The sequence below is a fragment of the Phaseolus vulgaris genome, chromosome 3 (assembly GCF_051622355.1).
Source record: "Phaseolus vulgaris cultivar YP4 chromosome 3, ASM5162235v1, whole genome shotgun sequence".
NCBI lineage: Eukaryota > Viridiplantae > Streptophyta > Magnoliopsida > Fabales > Fabaceae > Phaseolus > Phaseolus vulgaris.
This window is the reverse complement of record NC_143500.1, coordinates 34968342-34976324: the sequence shown is the minus strand read 5'-3', so window position 1 is coordinate 34976324 and position 7983 is coordinate 34968342. Positions and strand designations below refer to the sequence as shown.

At 32.9% G+C, this 7983-nt stretch overlaps 1 pseudogene; it reads left to right on the top strand.

The window, feature by feature from the left end:
- Positions 1-4267: 4267 nt before the first annotated feature.
- LOC150028813 (uncharacterized) lies at positions 4268-7321 on the top strand (annotated as a pseudogene).
- Positions 7322-7983: the final 662 nt, after the last annotated feature.

Below are 7983 nucleotides of genomic sequence, written 5' to 3'. Positions count from 1 at the left end.
CAACCTATAGATAGTACTAGTGATGCCATCAGTGAGGATGTTAGGAGAAGTAAAAGATAGAGAAAAGAAATCTCATTTGGAGATGACTTTTACATTTATGTAGTTGAAAATGATTCAATAAGTGTTTTAGAAGCTACTAGTGCTCCTGATGCTAAACATTGGGATAAGGCCATTAAATCTGAGCTTGATTCAATTAAGAAAAAAAAAAATACGTGGACCTTAGTAGAACTGCCTAAAGGAGCAAAACCCATTGGTTGTAAGTGGATCTTTAAGAAGAAGTATCATCCTGATGGATCCATAGAGAAATATAAGGAAAGATTAGTAGCTAAAGGTTTTACTAAAAAAATAACATAGATTACTTTGATACTTTTGCCCCTGTTACTAGGTTTCCTCTATTCGTGTGTTGTTAGCCTTAACATATATCCATTAGTTAGTAATTCACCAAATGGATGTTAAAACAGCCTTTCTGAATGATGAACTAGAAAAACATCAAAATCTATTAAATGTGCCTCGTGCTTTATATTTTAATCAAAGTGATCAATCCATTGTTGTTTTTCTAATTAACAAGTACTCTCTTTAGTACTATAATATAAATCACTTTATCAAATTCTATGTGAATCCAAACCTGATTATCCGTCATTAAAAGTTTTGGATGTTTGAGTTATGCAACAACTTTTCCCTTCTTTAGAAACAAATTTACTTTTGTTTCATTCCATCCATTTTTATTGGTTATTCTAGGACCACTACAAGGAAATAACAATTTAGTCACCGAATTTAGCGACCGAAAATTAGTAGTCGCAATTTGCAACTGAAATAGCCACCAAATAACTGTAGTGTCAAATCTGCGACCGAAATAGCGACCGAATGAATTATTTATTATGTTAATTAGTTTTGCGACCAAATCCGCGACCGAACATGAGAGTGACAAAACCATTGGTCGCTAAAGTGGTGGCTGTTTCGAATAACTTAGGAAAAATATATCTGCGACCGAATTAGCGACCGAATATGTTTATTTTTTAGCCACCCCTGTTATTTCGGTCGCTAAATTTTATTGCTTTTTTCTGCCACCGAATTAGCCACCGAATATTCTTACTTTTTAGCCACCGATTTTCTTTTGGTCGCTAAATATAAATGTTTATTTTTGCCACCGAATCAGCCACCAAATTTATTTATGTTTTAGCCACCGATTTTGCTTCGATCGCTAGATATAATTGTTTATTTTTACCCCTGAATTAGCCACCAAATACATTTATTTTTTAGCCACCGAATTTCTTTTGGTCGCTAAATATAATTGTTTATTTTACTAGTACTATTAATAATAATAATAATAATAATAGTAATAATAATAATTTATTTTTATATTTAAAAAATTATAGAAGGATCACATACACTTTGAATATTAATGCGTACTCATCCCTTTAAAAAATAATTAGTTGTATTACTAATTTCTTTTTCTATTTAAAAAATATGTGTCAATTATATTTGTAATTTCTTAAATTTAAATAAAATTTATTAAATATTGTTTTTATAATAGCAGCTCAAATAAAAATTCTAAATAAAATTATATAACACAATATTATTATTAATAAAATTAATCCTTTAAAAAAAATAGATTACACTATATAATTAAACTTAAATAAAATGATTTCTTTAAAATAACTTTAATTTTTAAAAATAAATATATTTTCCAAATTAAATTGTAAATAATTTTTTAATTATTAATTTCTTTTATTAATAACAATTTTATCACTTGTTTCTAAATTATTTTTGTTTAATTAAAAATTATTAACGTATCTACCTTAGAAATTATAAAATGTATCATTATGAAAAATAATTAATTGATTAAAATATCCATATTTATTATATGAATATTTAAATACTTATTTAATAGTTATTTTTTAATTTTACATTTTTTAATATTATTTATGAAGAGGAGTAAAAAAGAATGTGATAATTAGATAAAATTGGAGATTTGTTTTTTTTAAGTTTCAAAGTTATTTTGAAGTTGCAGATGCTTAGGGCACCAAATACTCAAAATTGGTCCATGGTGTAAGCAAAGGTGGGGAGGAAGCTGCAAGGTGGTCGGAGGCGGAGGTGAGCGGAGGCGGAGGTGAGCGGAGGCGGAGGTGAGCGGAGGCGGAGGTTAGCGGAGGCGGAGGTGAGCGGAGGCGGAGGTGAGCATAGACGGAGGTGAGCGGAGGCGGAGGTACGAACAGAGGATATTTCTCCTCTCAGTTTTGTTAACTCTTTTCTATGTTTGATAGTTTTGTTCCCCAAATGGATTAGCTTGCCTTCTACCAATCTTGTTTCCATCAATTCTGTCTCTTTCTGATTTCTTAGTATGTTTCATTGTTAGTTTCATTGTTTAATGAGCGTTATTACTTATTAGTTTCATTGTTTAAGATCTCACATTGCATGCATATGCTCTAGGCCGTTTGGGTGAATTATTGTTTGCAGTGTTTTAGGGTTTTAGTAGTTTTGAGCAAGTCTACCTTATATAAGTTGTAATCTTATGTTCTCAACTGTAGCTGTATTGTGTTGCTCTGTTTCGAGTAAAAGATCTTCTTTCAATATATGTGTGTTGGCCTACCTTATGGACTCAACAAGCTCCTTCCACCCAAACCACATGGAAATGTGGGGTTGGGCAGATTTTGCTGTCAGTTTTTAGATATCTGTCTCACCTTGTAATAATACATATAAGTTATAACTAATATTTCAATCACTAAATTTACAGTGTACAAAATTATGCAGAACAGAATTATGCAGCAAGCCTTGCATAATATTGACTTTGTTGCTATGAGGTTATTCCAAAGAAAACTAATGATATCACTAGTGTGTTATGTGAGGAAACTGAAATTTGGTGATATAGTGATAGTCATTGTTGAAATTTTTTGAAAGCCAGTTGCTTCTGGGATTTGTGAGTTTGGTAGTGAAACCTTAGGTTAATAGTCTGCAGCCTGAACCTTTTTCAAGCTTTCTAGTGTGCATTTGAAGCTTGTTTCTGTCCAGTTCTCTGTTATTCCCCTACATGTGTGATATGGCCGTTTGACTCCTTTTCTGGGCTTCATTTTTTCTGTCATTACATTGAGGAGTAGAAAGGTTAAAGTTGTCTAGCTTGGGCCTTCCCAGCAATTAGAGTTTAGCCCCAATTTAATCCAGTCACAGGTTGACCACTATCTCTCCAATATTAGCTGTGTCAAATCTCCAACTGCATCAACTTCTAGATGTGTCTATTTCCAGAAGCATCCAGTTCCAACAGTTGTAAAGAGTACTTAGTGCTCCAGTGCTCTTTTTTGTGGCCTATAATCATGCCCTTTGTTTCCTTTGTAGCCTTCTGTAGTGGAGTCATATTATTTATAAAAAATTGTTTAAAACAAGCTTAAAACCCAATTTTCTAAGGTCTCACAAATAAAAGTTTAAATGTTGAAGTAACAGAAAAGTTGGAAATATTATGGATTAAAATGTCATTTTTTATTTTATTTAATGGCTTGTCTTAATTTCCCTATAGAAATCAATATTTGGGAAAAAATCTTAAATCAAACAGAAAAACTGAATTATCATTTAGTAATTAATCACTTTAAAATATCATTATTATATCTCTGAACAGTCTAAGCTCATTGTTGTGTCTTTAAAACGTGTAGAAGGGATAATATATACTTATTGGATCATGCTTACGTTGGCTGCAACATGGATATGTTCCACTCATGAATTTTATTTTAATCAAAACTCACGACTACATTTCATTGTCATGCACTATGTCGGAAATATGTGGATGATGTTTATCTATATATTAGTAAGTCACGTTAAGTGAGAAAGTTAAACATTATTATATATTAAAAAAATTATATTTTGAGTTAGAAATAATGTGATTATATAAACAGTTGATGGTTCATTAATGTCAATTTTTTCTAGTATATTGTGTGATCAATGTTACGTCTTTCCTACTAAAGTGTTATACTCAGTGTATATATGATTATAAGTTTACTTTAATCTAATTAACAATACTTTTTATATTTATATTTTACCTGTTATGATATTTCTTTTATAAAATACTATTGACTTTATAGTGTTAGAGAAATGAGTTAATATATAGCAATTAAGGGGCAGCATGTCTGGTTTGAGGAAGTTGTTGGAGTATTTATTTGATGATTTGATAATTAAGTGCCCTATCGTTCCACACTTGACCCTTCCTTGTCCTAAAGAGAAACCTTTCATAATGAACAGTAAGTGAAGATCTATGAAAATCCCACTTTTACTTGCATAGTGCATGCACGGTTTATTCCTATTCCTAGTGACGGTTTATAAGACAGTCGCTAGGAGGGGAATTGAAAAGAAAATTGCTATTAAGAAAATGTGGTACTTTCCCATCATTCCTAGACTTAGAAGGTTATACTCTTCAATGGCAACTGCACCTCACATGAGATGGCATAGTGAGAATCAAAGGGACCCGTCTATTTTGTCTCATCCATCTGATGGAGAAGCTTGGAAGAATTTTGATAGAATGCATCCAGATTTTAGTCAAGACCCAAGAAATGTCAGATTAGGTTTATGTGCAGATGGGTTTAATCCTTTTGGTCAATATGGAAAAAGTTATTCTTGTTGGCCAGTTATCCTAACCCCATACAACCTTCCGCCTTCCATGTGCATGAAGAGAGAGTTTATGTTTTTGACAATCTTAGTTCCAGGTCCTTCAAATCCAAAGCATAAGATTGATGTGTTCTTGCAACCACTTATAGATGACTTATGCACCTTGTGGACTGAAGGGATATTGACTTATGACGTGTCACTAAGGCAAAATTTTATGATGAAAGCTGCTTTGATGTGGACAATTAATGACTTTCCAACTTACGGCATGTTATCGGGTTGGATGACTTCTGGTAGACTTTCTTGCCCTATATGCATGGAAAGAACAAAGGCTTTTTATCTTAGTCATAGCCACAAGATATCCTTTTTTGACTGTCATCGTCAATTTCTTTCACCTGATCATCAATTTAGGAAGAATAAAAAGGCATTCAAGAAGAAGTTTGTTGAGACTGATCCCCCTCCTCCACGTTTGTCTAGTCTTGACATTTGGAATAGGGTTGCACACTTACCAGTTTGCACTGAATTACAAGAACAACCAAATATTCCTGAATATGGTATTAAACATAATTGGAATAAACAAAGTATATTTTGGAGGTTGCCATATTGGAAAACTCAACTTTTACGTCACAATATTGATGTTATGCACACAGAGAGAAATGTGTTTATGAATGTGTTTGACACTGTGATGGATATCAAAGGAAAAACTAAGGACACAAACAAGGCTCGATTGGATGTAGCACAAATATGCAATCGAAAAGAGCTAGAGTTGAAAGACATTGGTGGTGGCAAACTTATCAAACCAAAAGCAGCATATACATTTACGAAATCCCAAAGAGTCTTTATTTGTAAATGGGTTAAAGAACTGAAGCTTCCAGATGGATATGCTTCCAATTTGGGTAGATGTGTTGACCTTAATCAAGGCAAGTTACATGGCATGAAAAGTCATGATTGTCATGTGTTCATGCAACGTTTGCTTCCAATTGCATTTGACGCATTACCAAAATCAATCTGGAAAGTTCTTATTGAACTTAGTCTTTTCTTCAGAGAATTAAGTTCGACAACACTAAATGTTGAACACCTAAGAGTTATGGAAGAAAATATTCATGTGTTATTGTGTAAATTGGAACAAATATTTCCACCAAGCTTCTTTGATTCCATGGAACATCTTCCAATTCATCTACCTTACGAGGCAAAAGTTGGTGGTCCAGTCCAATATCGTTGGATGTATCCATTTGAGAGGTATAAAATTACTAATCACTATTATAATATTTGTTGTTTATTTATTTAATATTTAAAATTATGTACATCCATATTCATTTTTAGGTTCTTATACTCCCTAAAAAAAAAAGTAAAAAATAAAGCGAGGGTGGAAGGCTCTATTTGTGAAGCTTACTTGGTGGAGGAAACATCTACATTTGCCTCATTTTATTATCTTGATCATGTTGAAACAAGAAGGACTAGGATCCCTCGTAATCTTGAAGTAGGCGAGGGTTCTTCACGTGCTCCTCCTATTTCAATTTTCAATTATCCAGGAAGAGAAATCGAAAAATGCATGACATATTATCTAAATCAAAAAGACTTTGATGCTGCCCAATTGTATGTTCTTCAAAACTGTGAAGAGGTTCAACCATACTTTGAGTAAGACAATGTTCACTCATTTGAAAAGAAAGTTAATTATGTTGCATGAGGTTTGAATAATCAATTTCTTTGTTGCAGTATTTATGTTGAATATTTAAGAGAGATTAGTCCTACTGCTTCAGAAGCTCAAATTGGCCAATACATTTCATCCTATTTTGCTACATGGTTCAAACAATATGTATGTTTTTAATTTGCCTTTTATACAAATTTTAATTTTAGATAAACATTGTGTAATTTATAATCTTTTGTTTAGGTTCTAAATCCAGAAAATAATATTGAAGATCCATTATTGGTTAACTTAGCATGGGGTCCTAAGAGAAAAGTTCAATCATGGTCTATCTATGTTATCAATGGATACAAATTTCACACTGTTCTTTGGAGTGAAGGCATGAATTCCACTAACTATGGTGTTTATGTACGAGGAACCAATGGTCAATTAGAGTCAGATTTTTATGGAATATTGTCTAATATTATTCAATTGGAGTATACTGGCTTTCCAATAATGAATGTAGTTCTCTTCCAGTGTGAATGGTTTGATAATACTCCTAATATAGGAACCAAAGTAGATAAGAACTATGAGATCGTTCAAGTAAAAGAATCACGGAGATATAATAAAGCATATGATCCATTCATATTTGCCCAACAGGCAGAGCAAGTTTATTACACCAAATATCCAGAGGGACATCAAGGTTGGTTGGGAGTAATTAAAACAAAAGCTCGTATTAGAATCATTGATAACACAGTAAGTGAGGTTGAGCATGACACTCCATACCAAGATGATGAGCTTCTACAACTTGAAGTAGTGCTACATGTTGATCCAGAATTCATTCATGATTCTCTTGCTGATGTTGATGGGGGGGGGGGGGGGGAGAAGAAGTAGATATACAATTACTAAATGAAACAAACATAGATGAACAATACGAGGAGGAATACATTTCAAGTGAGGATAACATTGAGAGTGATTTCAGTGACACAGATACCTCTTCGGTAATTCATGCATTAAAATTGATTGTATACCTTGTCCAAATTATGTTTAACATTAATTTTATTGTGGTTTCCCATAATTGTAGTGAATAACAGGGAAGATGACTGACATATTTGGTTGTAGAAAACACAATCAGGTTTGAGTCTTTTGATCATGATTACTTTATTTGTTTATTCAAAATTGATTGATCCACTTTGATTATTGTATTAATTACATCTTATATATGTAATATTTTTTACTTGCAGATGACACCAAGGGGTAGAGGTGGTGGTCTACCACCTAATCGTGGTGGTCGAGGTGTTCGTGTTGATGATATATCTTTACCCAATACCAACATTCCCCCTTTGTTTGTTCTTCCAACAACTATGGAGTCTACACATCCTATTTATGAAGGAGCCGCCCCACTTCCTACACTTCACGGACAAGATATTGAACATCATGTAGGAGAATCAAATCCTACTACCTTTTCTACAGAGCCAACTATGAATCAACCTTCACCGATACAAGACTCTCTTACACCTGACAATGAGTCTGGCAATGTAGTTGATCAAAGACCCTGGCTTCATGCAGAAAGAGGAGAGTAAGTATATTTTAATCTAATTGTAATTCGTAAATATGATCTAATTTTCATATATCATTTTGACAATATATTTTAAACATAGTTTTTCACCTGCAAATGGACCTTCCAATGTAATCTCACGAATCATCAAGCAAAAATATGATGAACCCAGTCCCACTTGGAAGAAGGTTCGTCTTGAGCTTAGAGATAGATGGTT